The 15380-nt window shown below is 45.1% G+C and overlaps 2 long non-coding RNA genes and 1 pseudogene across 2 annotated transcripts; 1 reads left to right on the top strand and 2 right to left on the bottom strand.

Moving 5' to 3' along the window:
- Positions 1 to 7857, top strand: part of LOC124647728 — an 8594-nt pseudogene extending 737 nt beyond the window's left edge.
- Positions 1253 to 2643, bottom strand: LOC124675904. Its single transcript, XR_006993553.1, has 3 exons — positions 2541 to 2643; positions 2342 to 2413; positions 1253 to 1651 (listed from the first exon to the last, which is right to left on the bottom strand). It is a non-coding gene; the product is annotated as an uncharacterized LOC124675904 (long non-coding RNA).
- Positions 3187 to 5699, bottom strand: LOC124676557. The gene is made up of 4 exons (XR_006993839.1): positions 5609 to 5699; positions 3990 to 4106; positions 3843 to 3900; positions 3187 to 3282 (listed from the first exon to the last, which is right to left on the bottom strand). It is a non-coding gene; the product is annotated as an uncharacterized LOC124676557 (long non-coding RNA).
- Positions 7858 to 15380: the final 7523 nt, after the last annotated feature.

Genomic DNA, 15380 nt, shown 5'->3' with positions numbered 1-15380 from the left:
TGTTATCTACTAGTGAGCTGCTCGTGCTGGCCACTTTTGCCACGGGCATCTCCTTCGCCCGCCGGCCTGAGCCCGCCCGGCGGCTTCCGCGACGACACCGAGGGAAACAACGAGCCCGGAGACCCCATCCTGAAGGCCCAACAGTCCCAGCGCCTGATGGCCTTCTTCTACTGCAACACCGCGGCGTTCGTGGCGTCGGTGTTCGTCATCGTGCTGCTCCTGGGCCGCAGGATGCAGAAGTACTACGCCATGTACTGGTTCATCCTCGTCGTGCTGTTCGGCCTCCTGGGCGCCTACGCCGCCGGGAGCTCCAGGAAGGCGGACACGACGGCCTACGTGGTCGTTCTTGTCGCCGCTGTCCCCGTGTACATCTTCCTCGTCATGGTGGTTAAGGTGCTTCTCTCGGATGAGGTCAAGAACAACGTCTCGTGGCTACGACTCAAGAAGATCTCCGAAGGCCTCTCAGCTTGGCTGGAAAAACGAGGTTTCCACCAGAACCCGAGCAAATCGCCGGCGGGCGTTGTTGCCAACAGTCTCTGATCCTGCGGCCGAAGGCATCGGAAAGGCCCAATCTCTGATCCTGCTGCTCGCCACACTCGCCGCCACCATCACTTACCAAGCGGGCATGGACCCGCCCGGCGGCGTCTGGCCGAGTAACGCTCAGGGGACGGAGCCACCCCACAAGGCCGGCGACCCGATCCTCCTGTCCACGCACCCCGCGCGCTACAAGGTGTTCTTCTACTGCAACTCCACCGCGTTCCACTACACCAGGTACCCAGATTGCCGGCACAAAAAAGTGCCGACAAAGGTACCAAAAGTGCCGGTAAAGATTTTTCAAGGCACAACAAAAAGTGCTGCGTTTATTCCAGTCGAGGTAGGTCTTTGCCGGCATTTTTAGAAAAGTGCCGTTAATTATATTTTAAGGCACTTCCAAAAATGCCGCTATTTAGTATTGCCGGCACTTTTGAAAGATGCCATGGAATCTTTTTGCTGGCACTTTCCAAAAATGCCATAGAATCTTTTTGCCGTCACTTTTCGAAAAATGTCACGAAATGTTTTTACTGGCACTTTTCTAGGGATACCATCTAAACTTTTTGCCGGCACTTTTAAAGGATGCCTACAATTACTTTTTTGGGCTTTTAATTCTGGTGCCGCTGATTATTTTCTTAGGCATTTTTAAGGTTGCTATACTGCCTGCAAACATTCAAGTAATCTACAATCAAGCATACATCACACTCAAGAAGTCAAGCAATGTTTGAAACCAACATTTTGAACATTCAAGGATTCACAATCCAGGCATCTAATAACTTCCATGACCAACAGTGTTCATCTCCACATCATGAACAGCATGGTTTGAAACCATTAGATAAAATACACAACAAGGTTCATCTAACATGGTTCATCTAATTGGCTTCCATCTTACTTGTCTAACCAACAGGGTTCATCAAGCAGATCTGGAACACAATCACACATCATACTGGCTTCCATTTGCTTGTGGCTTCTATCCCATGTGTCTCTTCACAGCCTACTCGCAGCCCAATGCCCAGGAGGAATATTGTTTGCCTAAATTGTACAGCACCCGGAAAAGACAATGATCCTCTACAAGAAGATGCAGATCTACTCCAAATCCCAGCAGTTCCAGTAATTTATCCTGACAAAAAAATAGAGTAAAGCAAGTAGTCCACTTTAATGCAAACACACTTCGATTCCAATAATGCAAGTATACATACAGTAATTCATGTATCAAGTACTCAGTTATATCAGCTTCAGCGCACGGGTTAATGCAACATGATGAAATTTGAGGATATAGATATTCTTATGGATATTATATTGCTCTTGTGTAATGTCATAAACCTTATATAATTTTGTTAACATTACATGGGAGACAAATATTTGTTGGGAAAAGTCTAAATATGCATGAACTAAATGTTAACCAATCCATATATATTAACAATGTATCTGATTTACATTAAATCTTACACCTATTTTCACCTATAGGGGTTCCCCTTTCTCATATAAGTACAGATGAAATCTGAACATAAAAACATAGACGTAACCACTGACTAAATGCAGTGACACATTTAATTACTAAGTCCATCAGTTCGTCATTTATTTTGATGCTGAGTTGCAGCCCACAATTAATTACTAAGTCGATCAGTTCGCCGTTTATTTTTATGTTGAGTTGCAGCCCACAATTAATCCTTGAACTTATTGATATTTGTTTTTGACCTAACAATATCCCATGGCTTCATAGGAGGCCAACTGACAGTAAATCATCAAATTAACATTAATGTTTAAAGTCATCCAGGATATATCTGATCATAGCAAGGAAAATACTTACTTGAACAAAACCGAGCATTGCCCATTTTGCTGGATAGGTGTTATATGCAGTGGCCCTCAGAACTGGTGTAACCTGGTAAATAAAAGAATTTCACGATTAACTCAACCTGAAGCGTGCATTGATCTCCATATTTTGTGTGCTTTTGGCACTGCCGTACCCACCCATACTGTATCAACAAAAGATCTGATACGAAACTAACCTATTCCGCTGGTTCCAATCTAGGTGGTTTCCCCATTGAAATTCTTATCGGCTTGTCATCTGTTGCCCATGTGCCGTGAAATCTAGAAAACATTACAGATAAGTTGGTTTAGGAATTAAAAAACAAATCAATCAATTTGATTGTTTCAGAACTTGTGGACGTCGGTCAAATAGGTAGTGTCCTACTCAAATGACAAGTACAGATTATTCAAGTTTCAAAAGATAAGAAAGACAGAGGAACCAGTAGGGTAGGGCTGCTTAAATATTTTCCTTCAAAAGAATGCAAACAGAGACACAGAGTACGGAACAAATACTTCGGATACTAGCTCAATATCCAAGGGTAGCAACAACCATTTTACAGTAACATATGATGAAAATGGACTAAAGAATTAAAGTGAGATCACCTACAACTGGGAACAGTTTGATTTTAGAACAATGATTAAATGCATTTGTTCCAGCGAGTTAGCTGATTGGAGCATTTTGGAACATTTTAGACAACATTTTGGACTGGAATAGTGGTGACAATTGGATTGCACAAGGTAAAAGGAAACTTGGATCTGAAGAGCAAAAGAAGGAATAAGAATTGGTCTCGCTGCAGGAACTCTAGTCTAGGTAGTCCTCCTTGTCTGTATATACCGAAGTGGAGAAGTAAGCCCGGTGCATCGATGCAAGGCTGCGGTTGACTGTCGCTGCCATGTCCATGGCAAGCCTAATCCTCCAGGCCTTGTTGATAAAACTTCTCGCTACACGGTGGAAATAACACACACAAGTCAATCATCTCAAATTCATAAAGAGAGGTGATTCAGAAACGGAAATTTAATCCCGTTTAGCAAAGCTCAAGCAAGGAAACAATAATACAAATAATAAATAGCGAAGGCAACAAGAACACAAACCACCTTAGTTACACTTTGTAATCATTAAGAGTTCAAAACATCCAATTAATAACTCAAGTCATATTCAGGGACTTTACTCAGAAAATAAGTTTCTTCTGCCTCTGGTCCAACACAAGAAACTTTCAACATGCTGCCAAATAACTTAATATAGGATGGGAAATCACTCAGCTAAACAGACTAGGATATGGGGACACTTGAGACATCTGCCAAAAAACTATTAACAACATATTAACATAGACATATTTGAACAACTATTAACAAGGTGCGGGGCGGTCCTCAATTGAGTAGACAATTATTTCTTGACACAAGATGATCCTCACAGGGCTAAATTACACAGAATATAATTATATAACCAAGACACTGACAGTATCCTATGTGTACAAAAACAAAAATGAGTTTGGATCAACTACCTTGTAATTCTCTATCGCCATTCTGCTTTTCTCCTGCTTCCTTGAAAAGTAACGCAGCCTGATTGAATTCAAAACGAAAATATCAAACAGGAACGATGTATGATGATAAAACATATATACTGCAGAAACAGAAGCTTGGATGTATACTCGTATGACTTGAGCATGAGCCCTAATTTTCCTCCTTATATGTTCTTTTTCTTCCTCTTTTTTCAAGTCAAGAGTGTATCTGAATCGCCGAGAAGCATTGAGCACAAGTGCAGCTTGCTGCCAATGGAACAAAACGATAACAGCAATGTGTAAAGTTAGGGAACTGACTATACTATCAGTTATGATTATATGTGCAGCAGCACTAGTAGAAATAGCGATGCAAATTTGGCATAAGTACACAAGCTCAAAATTCCCTAAGAAACATTCTAAACAATGCACAAACATATAACAGCAGTGTGTAAAATTAATGAACTGACTATACTATCAGTTATAATTGACTGTGCAGCAGCACTAGCAGAAGTAGTGATGCCAATTTGGCATACATACACAAGTTCAAAATGCCCTAAGAAGCATGCTAGACAATGCATGAACATATAAAGCATTTTACTTCCAAGGCGAGCGATATGCGCGCAAGCATCCATGAATTGGATAGTTAGGTAATCAGAATCACATTGGTTACATTATGCAAGAAGAGAGTATTTTACAATGCAATAACAATTAAGATTTGAGGGACTAGAATTCAGAGCAATCCATCTTTTAATGCTATGTGAACCATATGCTCCATCCCCAACGAAAGCTCTACTTCACGGGAATAAATAACGCCAACAGGCTAGGCAGGCCCTGGTATTGGGGCGCAACTGAATGTAAATCATGAAACGTAACTGAAATCAACAAATATCGCTTTCGGACTGTTTCAGCGCAACTTTTAGTAGGCAGTTCAGTTATAACATATTCTTAGCAATGCAGTAGAAAATACATGACAAGAGCAGCAGTGATCCCATACTCAAGCAAGGCACTCTCTGCTACGTCTCAACCCTTCACTCTGTCCAACTGTCCATGCATTTATAGATGGTAATTTTATCTCGTATAGTGTGTGTATTACTTGGCACGGCAGACTTATGTACATGGCCAAGTAACCTAAAATCATGAGCTCTTATTTGACCCCCAGTGAGATTCTTCAAACTCACAACCAAGAGATGGCAGCATGATAACAAACAGGCGTACATATCAATGGCTAGGTTCACTGCAATTCAGTGTCTCGCTGAAAACCCAATTGCATACTAAGCCAGGCGGTTATAGATGAGCATGTATGTAGCCAAAAAATACTGGTCGCGGAGACTTGAAACTACTAATTTATCCCACCACTCGCTACTGTGGATGCAGCAAACCAAAGGTCACCAACATTGAGGGATATGACCAACTCTCTAGTACAGGTGAGGTCCATGATCCTTGTCCCAATCATTCTGGAGCCAAAATTTTGGCATAATCAAGTGAAACTAGCTGGCTGCAATGAATAAGTTGGACAACATACGCAGCAGCAAACCAGGCATCAACATATTCGGATGGTAAGGTAACAACAACAGAAAATCGAGAACCAACACCCGTCTAAAATAAAGTAAAGGCATTCTAGGCGAAATTAAACCACACATTGCGCCGCCAAGCGTAGCCCGAAACCAAGCAGGCAAGCAAAGCACCCTGCAACCCCCGTAGTAGTGGAGCGAGCGCTGAACGCAGCAGGCGAGCAAGTTGGGTAGTAGTAGGGAAAGCGTCGTACTCACCCTCCATCGGCGCAGCCGCTCGACGGGCGCCCGCTTGGCTGGGATGTCGAAGGGGTCGTCCCCGGGCCCCCGCACGGCGACCCGGAACACGCCGTCGCAGCCGTCGTCGTCTGGCGTCACCTCGTCGTGGCGGCGCACGTAGCGGCCCGGCGAGGCCTCGGGCGCCTGCACCAGGCATCCTCGGCTGTTGTTCAGGAGAGATGACACCTCGCAGCACCGCGGCCGCCGCGCCCCCGATCTGCACGCTTAGTACCCCCCCCCCCCTCCCCCGCGGGGGCTCGGAGGAGCGGCGGCGGCGACAGTGACGAACCCGACGGCTAGGGTTAGGCGCGGCGTCGCGCTCAGGGGCGGAAAGGCGGGGTGCGGGTAGGGATACGGTGGAGGGGACCAAGAAGAAGCTTGCGTGGAGGCGGCGGAGGCGGCCGGCGTTGGACTGCACGTCGGCGAGCGGTGGCGGCGCATTGGGGAACCGAGGATGCGCGAGAGAGAGAGCGGTAGGTGCGGGAGAGGAGAATGACACAGTTGGTTGATTCAAATTTTACATTTAAGCCCTTCAGTTTTTTGGGAGGGGTGGGAATGCTGGGATTACCGGCACTTTTACCAAACGCCAGTATACATTAACATTGATGGATTTTTTGGAAAACTGCCACGAAAAATAGCAGCACTTGGTAAAATGCCGGTAATAAGCAACATTACAGGCATATTTTGAAAAACTGCCTAGAAAAAAATACCGGCACTATGGTAAAATACCGATAATAATCTATCATTAATGGCACTTTCTAAAAATGCCACAAATTAGATGGTAATTTAAGGCATGGATTAGAAAGTGCCCCTAATCACTATCATTAGCGGCATATTTGTAAAGTGCCGCCCAGAAAAGTGCCGGCAATACCGGTACGTGAGGTAGTGTTCGTGGCGTCCTTGGTGGTCATCCTCATGGTCCAGAACACGAGACTGATGAGAGGGCACGCGCTGGAGGTGGCCATGATACTGGACCTGTTCGGCCTCATCGGCGCTTACGCCGCCGGGAGCTGCCGTGACGTGAGCACCTCCATCTACGTCATGGCCTTGGCGGGTGCCGTCCTGATCTACGTCGTGATCCACGTCGTCTTCTTCACGCTGGACCACCAAAGCCTGACGGACGACGAGAAGTTGAGGATCCACAAGCGGCGGAAGCGGCTGCTGCTCCTCGCAATCCTGGTGGCCACCATGACCTACCAGGCCGGCCTCACCCCGCCGGGCGGCTTCTGGACGAAGGACGGCAAGACCCCATATGGCCACGACTACAGCGCGGGTCCGCGATCCTCGGAGACGTCAGCGGCGAGTACCGGAGGAGGTATTTGGCCTACTTCTACTGCAACTCGGCGAGCTTCATGGCGTCCATGGCGCTCATCATCATGCTGGTGAACCCGAACCTGTACCGGCCGGGCATACGATCGTACGCGCTCTACGTTTGCATGGTCGTGGCGCTGTTCGGCCTGATGGGCGCCTACGCCGCCGGGAGCGCACGGCAGCTTCAGACGTCCATCTACGTCTTCGTGGTCGTCGGCGCGGTGGTGGCCTTCATCGGCGTCCAGCTGTTCATCTTCTTCAAATTGCACCAGATTTGGTCCCCGTCCAAAGGAGATGCAGATGGAAGCAGCAACAAGGCGAACAAGTCATCTTCCTCGCGGCGGGCCCGACCACAATGGCTCAAGCCCAGCACGGAGGAGAGTGACACTTCGAGCCGCCGGAAGTACCTGATGCTGCTGGCGATCCTGGCGGCGAGCATCACCTACCAGGCCGGCCTCAAACCGCCGGGCGGCATGTTCGAGGACGGGGATGCCGCGGGGAACCCGGTGCTGCGCGTGAGCGACCTGGTCCGGTACCGGGTCTTCTTCTACTGCAACTCTGCCTCCTTCGCGGCGTCGGTGGTCGTCATCGTCCTGCTACTCCAGGAGTTCCTTCAGGACGACGGCCAAGTGTACAGCCTGCTAATCTACGCCATGAACACGGCCATCGTGCTGGACCTGCTGGGACTCCTGGGCGCGTACGCCGCCGGGAGCAGCCGGGAGTGGGACACCTCCGGTTACGTCATCGCGCTGGCCGCCGCCGTGCTCGCCTTCGTCGCCGTGCACCTCGTGATCTGGTTGGTCAGCGACCCGAGTAAACGACGGAAAGTGGGCAGTAGCACGCCCAAAATATTAACGAGGTCTGCCTCGTACCCGGCCGTGGTGAAGTTCAGTACAACTGGTCGCCATTTCGTATAGCTTAGGCCAGCACTTGCTTACTTAAAAATGCCCTTCACATGGTTATTGGGAATAGTAACATATATTCTTATAAATGAAGGTTTCGTGACGGGATAAGTGGAGTATATATATTGATAATCTTAGGAGAAGAGGCATCCCTAAACCTCTGGAGTGTAATTTCTGTAAGAAGTTTGAGTTAGTAAATCACTTGGTTTTTGATTGTATATTGTAGCTGAAGTCCTCTGGAAAAAATGTAGCGGAGGTTTTTAAGCTGGATACTAGATGTTAGATCGATGGTTGTGTAATATACGTTTTCTCCAGTTTAATTATGTATCCTCGGTTGTTATCTGGGGGGATATATAGAATCCTAAAAAAAAAAAAAACCTTTTTTAACATAACTACCTACATTGATATGAAACATGTGTGGAGAATAATTCTAACTTATTTGAGAGGAAAGTGCAATTCAAGGACCTATGTTGGAAGGAGTTGAATTCATTCATGGATCTACTGATGGCAAGGCTCAAAGAATCCTTGAGTTGGAAGCAAGATGAAATGTACAAGCTTTGAGTGGATTGCATCATGGGCCCAAACAGCAAAAATGCTGTCATGAAGGAAGAGCATCTCTGACATATGTACAGGAGTCGGAGGATGATTTGATCCATGTCGTGCTGTGAAGTGCTTTCATCACTCTACTTTCAGCACTGGCCTTACCTTCATAATTTTCCATCATTTTTCCTCCGCGTCAATTCTCCCGACGTTTTTTCCTGCAGCCCATGCATCGAATAGAGAATTCAGAACCCACTTATCCTCCACTGGTTTCCGCCGCCACAACACCTCTCCCCACCATTTCCGACCCCGGAAGGTCGTTTTCCGCCATAGCTCAGTTTCCCTAAAAGCCATAGAACCTCATAGGAACCATAGTAAAAGTGTTTTCTGATCTTATGATATGGATTCAAATGAGAATCTCATGGTCATATTATTAGTGCAATAATTCTTTACTATACAGAAGACATTTGTAAGAGTTATCTTGTACTATGACTTATATTCTAACCTGAATATCAAGTTCATTGAATTAGTGTGATAATTCTTTATTAAACATGAATTATTCTCTAATTTTTCATCCATGCACAATTATGAATCAAAAGTTCGATGACTGAGTGGTGTCCTTACCAAACGGTCCAAGTTAACGAAGTTCCAGTTTTCACCTTTGAAAGTCCATGAACACATATCTATGAAAGCCTATTAGAATGCTTAGATAGCCATCGAAAGACCATGTTCGCCGGATTTAGTCCCACAAATCCTTCAATTCCGGCCTTCTCAGTTCTTAACCAAATCCGAATTGGGGAAATTGGTTTGGGGGAGGAGATATGCAATTCGTTTGGCTCCCCTATGTTCTTTCTCTGATAATTAAATTCTTCCCCTTGTGTGCAACGGAGAAGGGCTACCTTCAGCCAGGTTTGGATGCGTTGGTTCCAGCCCAACTTCTGGGCTTCTTGGCCGTGGTAGGTACTTCTGCATCTGATGTTTTTTCTGGCGTTGGTTTCTTCCTCGCCTCTGGTTCCAGCAGTTGTTCTTCAGGGGCCGTTGGTTCAGTGCTTGCTCTGCTATTGCTATGTGGATTTGTAGCAAATAATTATTTCTCTATAGGAGCACCTAAGTAACATGATAGTCAAGCTGATCCTTGCATATAAATTAGAATGATCTGTCGAATAGTTCAGACATTCATATAATATATGTCGGGAGCTAAGATGGTAAAGGAATTATTTTACATAAATAGAGATCAATAAAATAAATATTATCTGTTTCAGTCTATTAAGTAATTAGATTCAATGATGGTAAACTTGGATAGTTTGAAGTATAAGTTTGAGAACACGAGCTACTGTTTTTCATGCTTCGGCCGCTGGCTCTCAATGTAGTTTGAGATGCTATGTTTTATCATACAATAATTCAGAAATTTAAAGAGACACTATTAGGTTTATGAACTAGAGTGGACCATGAGATTGTGTGGAGAATCCCTTACAGATATGCCAATTTCATGTGTTCACGGAACTGTTGTAGCCTAGATATAATATCCCTTCCTATAATCTTATCTAGCTGCCTCTGTTTCCTCCTAGCTTGTGTTCCCTCCTGGATTGCTACATACCTTACACTGGCCACCGTTCACCTCTTTGTCGGTGTTCCTTGCTAGATTAGCTTTCAGATGTCCGATTAAATCGCCACACGCTACATGGGGTTCGCCATCTGGCGTGATTACACCATCAGCGGCAATGCTACCGTCTCCCAGCCATATGCCACCGTGAGCTAACACCACGTAAATCCTGTGTCTGAAAGATTTTTTTCCTTAGACCAGTTGCCTCAATTCAGTCATCTGATTCGTGTTGTTTCCTGAGAATCATAGTTGAAAAATAGTAGTTTCTTTTATGTGGATTTGTAGAACAGAAAGTTGCAGAGGCAATAGGTAAGAGCTGATTGTTTCAGCAGTTACAAGTTGTTTTCGTGATGTTTTTCCTTTGCAGGTGAATACCCATGGCACAATATTTATAAACTTTTGTTGAGATCTGTGTGGGTTGATGTTTTTTTTTGTTATCAATTGATTACTGTTTGCGACTTTGAGGCCATTAGCTATTGTTAGGTGAACAAAATTTGAAAGTGTGCCTGCGGATCAGCAATGCCATCAATGCAGTAAATTTCATGAATGTGCTGCACTTATACATGTTGAGTTCTACTTATAATAATCTATATAATTTCATATCAACTTGAGAAAATTGGGCATTGGATTCCAGTGCGACCACTTCTGTACTGAGTGTCTTTCATGTAACCTGAGGAACAAATATCAGATGGTCATGGTTTGATACATAAGTGGCATGGCGTTTGAGAGGCTTCAGGATGTTATGCTCGTATTTACTTCGAGTTTTGCACAAAATTTTCTCCAATTCAAACGATAATGGCCATCTTCTCTATTTTATATTGCATCAATCAAAGTTCGGAAACTGATATAACTCTGAAAGGCTTCTACCTGAGATAATGAATTTCTAGGTTGGTTAATATTTGCTTTCAAGGCAATGTTGGCGGATGCAGAAAGAATTGTTAAGCAAAGTGATAGTTTCCAAAGTTACTCTCAGAGGTCAGTCCTCTTTGACAGTATATGGGATGCCTTGTCATCTTTTTAGAGAATTTTCCCTTTTCTATACCAGGAGCATGTATAAAAAAAGTTGATGTCATGGTTTCACCACTAACATATAAAGGGTATTTCACATGGAAATATATTTGCCCTACCTTCTTACTTAGCCTGAAATTGTTTTTTTTTCTCTTTCCTTCTACGTGATTCACAATCAGTGGCGGAGCTAGAGAATATATCACCAGGGTGCCTACGGGTGCCAAAGCAGAGAAAAACTATATTTTTTAGGGTTCACATGTGGTGAAAAATGATGATTTGCAAAGAAAAAAAATGTTCTACGGGGCATCCAGTGCAACCTGGTAGCTCTACGTAGATCCGCCAGTGTTCATAATAGTTCTATCTCAGATTGGGAAAAACTTATCTGTAACATTCAAATAAATTTAATTTAAGAAAACTGCAATGGTGGATGCATGCTTTTTATTTGTTTTTGTGATACTGGTCATCTTCTCATGTAAGGATTAAATGAACTGATGTTATTCTCTCATTAAATAGAAAAATGAACTCTTGCATTTAATCAAGAATGTTTTTTTTCAAATACTTAACTTCTACGTATAATCTTGCCTCTTGGTAGTAATGATGCAACATAAATAGTGTACTGTTAAGTTGATATCCTGATTGTGTGTCACACTGTCCTTGAACTGCTTTCTATACTTTTCATCTTCAGTTTAATCAATGTAGTCAGAGATTTTGACGACGTTGTTGACTTTTAGATTGAATAACCATTTTAGCTATGCATCAAAATTAACATTTCAGACTATGACTATCTATTATTACCTCCTTTGCTGGTTCTATTTTTCAATGTGGTATTGGAGTCATCGGTGGATGGTTTGTCTAAGTTTTGGATGCGCCTCGTGTGTTGGGAGGCTCCTCAATGAGCTTCTGGTTTCTATGGTTACAGTGAAGCTATTTTTCTTTGTCCTTGGTCTATATTATTTGTTCCATATCTTTTTTACTTGAGGATCACATTATCTCATTTTAGTTGAGGATCTCTGTTATAGGGAACATAGTCACCAGCCACGAAAAAATAAAAATAATTAGAGCAAAGGACGGCGCAGCAAAGCGTGTGGGGCCCTTATAGTACTTTTCTAGTAGTTATAGTAACATCAACGCCAAAGGTAGGGGAATCGGTGATGATTACCCTATCCCCGGAACCAAGGAGAAACTCATAGTAATAGACCCAGACGAAGATGAAACTACAGTAGAATGTTACTCACTGCATGAAGAGAACCCTTGGAGTAGTGTGAACACGAAGTTACTACTGGACATAAAGGAAGAGAGAGTCCATCGTCGTATCAATATGAGGAGGGAGAGTGTTCCATGTATCCCGAGTAGGGGCATGCATGTACTTAAGCCTAAGCCCGTATGAAGTTCTCATGAATACATTAGAAGCCTTACTATGGGGGTAGAATAAGCTATTACATATATGGGGACTTACTTCACAATGACGGATTTCACACTTAGATAAAGTGGATTCCGAAAACTTATTACCCTAGAGTCTACACGCTTACTAGGGAAATAACAAAATTCTGTTGTTCACAAAAACTAAATTGCTTGACTTGACAACACCTACACCTAGAGTCTACAGGCCTAGTGTGTTGGGAAAAGAAAAGAAATGCTAGATTTTCACAGTTCTGTATTCTAATGGGCTGTACATAGTTGTAAGGATCGAGAGGGCAACGACTAAGCTGCACATCTTTGTCCCTTTGATCATAGATTTACATCTTTCCACGTGCTCAAGTAGCTAACTATACACATCTCGTCGTTCCGATGCCCCTTGGATACAACTCACAGCCAGACATCAGATTTATAATACATGGAAGAATACAGGTCATTGCATGTAAGCCATTGATGTCTGGCAATGACAAAGTTCGCTGTGTGAGCTGTGAAAAATAATTACTCTGACAAAAGTCAATGTCATGAACCGAATAGTTTATGTTTTTCTTTCATGGCCGCATCCTTGCATTTAGTAGCTCGTGAAAAATGCACTTGTGCTTAATGAATGTCTAATGATTAATTTATACTTCTAAGTTTAAAGTTAGTTTAGTACATAAATTATAAGTACTTTTCAAGTAGTTATAGTAACATCAACGCCAAAGGTAGGGGAATCGGTGATGATTAGCCTATCCCCGGAACCAAGGAGAAACTCATAGTAATAGACCCAGACGAAGATGAATCTGGTGTGACCAACCCTGGCTAAGATACAAAGACATCAGCCTTTTTTTTTTAAACAGAAGGCCACTCGGCCCGGCTTTATAAATAAAGCCCACAAGGCAACAATCCAACATAGTCTTACATAGCACACACACACATAGCTCGCCCTAAGGCGCAAATAGGTCAGTCCCAACCCACGTCACGGAGAGATGCGAGAGTGTGAAACATAGCATGTCCAGCCAACACACACACATAGCTACCACAGAGATAGATAGAAAGATAACTAGGTAAGACCATGGTGTAGCCAAAGCCTGGGACCTCCGCTACTCAGCACGCAGTCTCGCATAGAGCCTCCTGACGTCGTCCACCGCCGCGTCCAGCATCGCCCGATCCCTCTGTCTGACCAGAACCCTCCAGCACTGCATATGTATCAACATGTGGTAGAAAACATCAGCCGGGTGTCCGATCAACTTTCCTTCAATGGTAAGCTTGTTGCGGATAGTCCACAAGGACCAGCACTGGGCTGCGAACGTGAACCAAACTAGCCTACGCATCAGGCCGTAGAGACCTTGGGCGATTGCAATGAACTCCCCCAGCCCGGCGGGGTTCCAGTCACAGTGGAGAAGTTCCCTAACTCCAGCCCACATCATCCTGGCGATGGGGCAGGAGAAGAAGATGTGATTGCAATCTTCCACCTCCCGACACAGCGCACATCTCCCATCCGAAGGTCCATGTCTTTTAGCAACTTGGTCACATGAGGGAAGGCGTCCTCGGATTAGTTGCCACAAAAAGACCCGGATCTTGGGAGGAACCCTGGTGCGCCAGGCCTCCTTGAAGCAGGTAACCGACGCCCCTTGCGTCAGTGCCAAATAGACCGAATTGGCAGAGAAGGCGCCTGAAGTGTCAATGGACCAGGAGACCGTGTCCTCCTCAATCCCTGGCTGCCATCCCATGGCCTCCCGACAAAGGTTGTCCCATTCAACCACTTCGGCCGTGCCAAAAGGTCGCCGAAACTCAACACCCCATTCCCCAGGGTTCCCTACCCGTGGAGCCGCATCAGCGACTGATATCAACGGATCAGTACAGCAGCTAAAGAGACGGGGAAACCTAGCCATGAAGGGCCCGCGGCCCGTCCACCAATCCAGCCAGAACCTCGTGCGTCTCCCATTTCGCGCACCATGTTTGGCTCCCAACTTGAAATACCATTTTATTTTTTGGATGGAATTCCAGAACTGGGAGCCTTTAGTGGGAACAGTACCATCAAAGAGGTCCCGACCCCTCAGGTACTTAGCACGTATGATGTCTGCCCAGAGACCCTCGGCGTCCTGGTAAAGCTTCCAAATCCATTTGAGCATCAGGGCGATGTTCATGAGTTTGGTGTTGAGGACTCCCAATCCTCCGAACGACTTAGGTTTACACACCGTAGCCCAGTCTACCATGTGGTATTTGCGTTTGTTGCCCACTCCTTCCCGAAAGAAGCGGCAACGCGGTTTGTCCATGGCCTTGTGCGTACTATCAAAGAGCATGTAAAGGCTCATAGCAAACTGCGGGAGGCTGGAGAGGCAAGAATTGGTCAGCTCTAGCCTACCCGCCGAAGCGAGGAACAGTCCTTGCCAGGGGTCAACCCTATGCCCAATCTTCTCTGGCAAGAAGTTCCAATCCGCTACCCTAAGCGGCTTGTCACTAATAGGCAAGCCCAAATACTTAATCGGGAACTCCCCCCTTTTGCAGTTGAGCAAACCAGCAACCCGGTGTTGAAGCTCCAAGGTGACCCCTGTCACCACCACTTCACTCTTGTCAAAGTTGATTTTGAGCCCCGACATATTCTCAAAGCAAAGGAGAATAGTCTTAAGGTTCGCAATCCCTACCCCCGTAGGTTTGATCAACACCATAGTGTCATCCGCATACTGAAGATGCGTAACCCCCCTGGGATGAGGTGTGGGATCACACCCTCAATGTGTTCCGCGGAGCTAGCCTTTGCCAGAATGGCTGCAAGCCCATCCACAATGAAGTCAAACAAAATCGGGGAGAGAGGATCGCCTTGCCGAACTCCCCTAGCGTTACGGAAGAACGGTCCAATCTCGCCATTGACATTGATGGCAGTCTGGCCACCCTTGACCAACTGCAACAACCGGTGAACCACCCTCGCGGAGAATCCTTTCCGAAGGAGAATCTCCTGTAGGAAGTCCCAGTTAACTCTATCATAGGCCTCTTC

This window comes from Lolium rigidum, chromosome 1, assembly GCF_022539505.1.
Source record: "Lolium rigidum isolate FL_2022 chromosome 1, APGP_CSIRO_Lrig_0.1, whole genome shotgun sequence".
Lineage (NCBI taxonomy): Eukaryota > Viridiplantae > Streptophyta > Magnoliopsida > Poales > Poaceae > Lolium > Lolium rigidum.
This window is presented reverse-complemented; position numbering and strand designations above follow the sequence as displayed.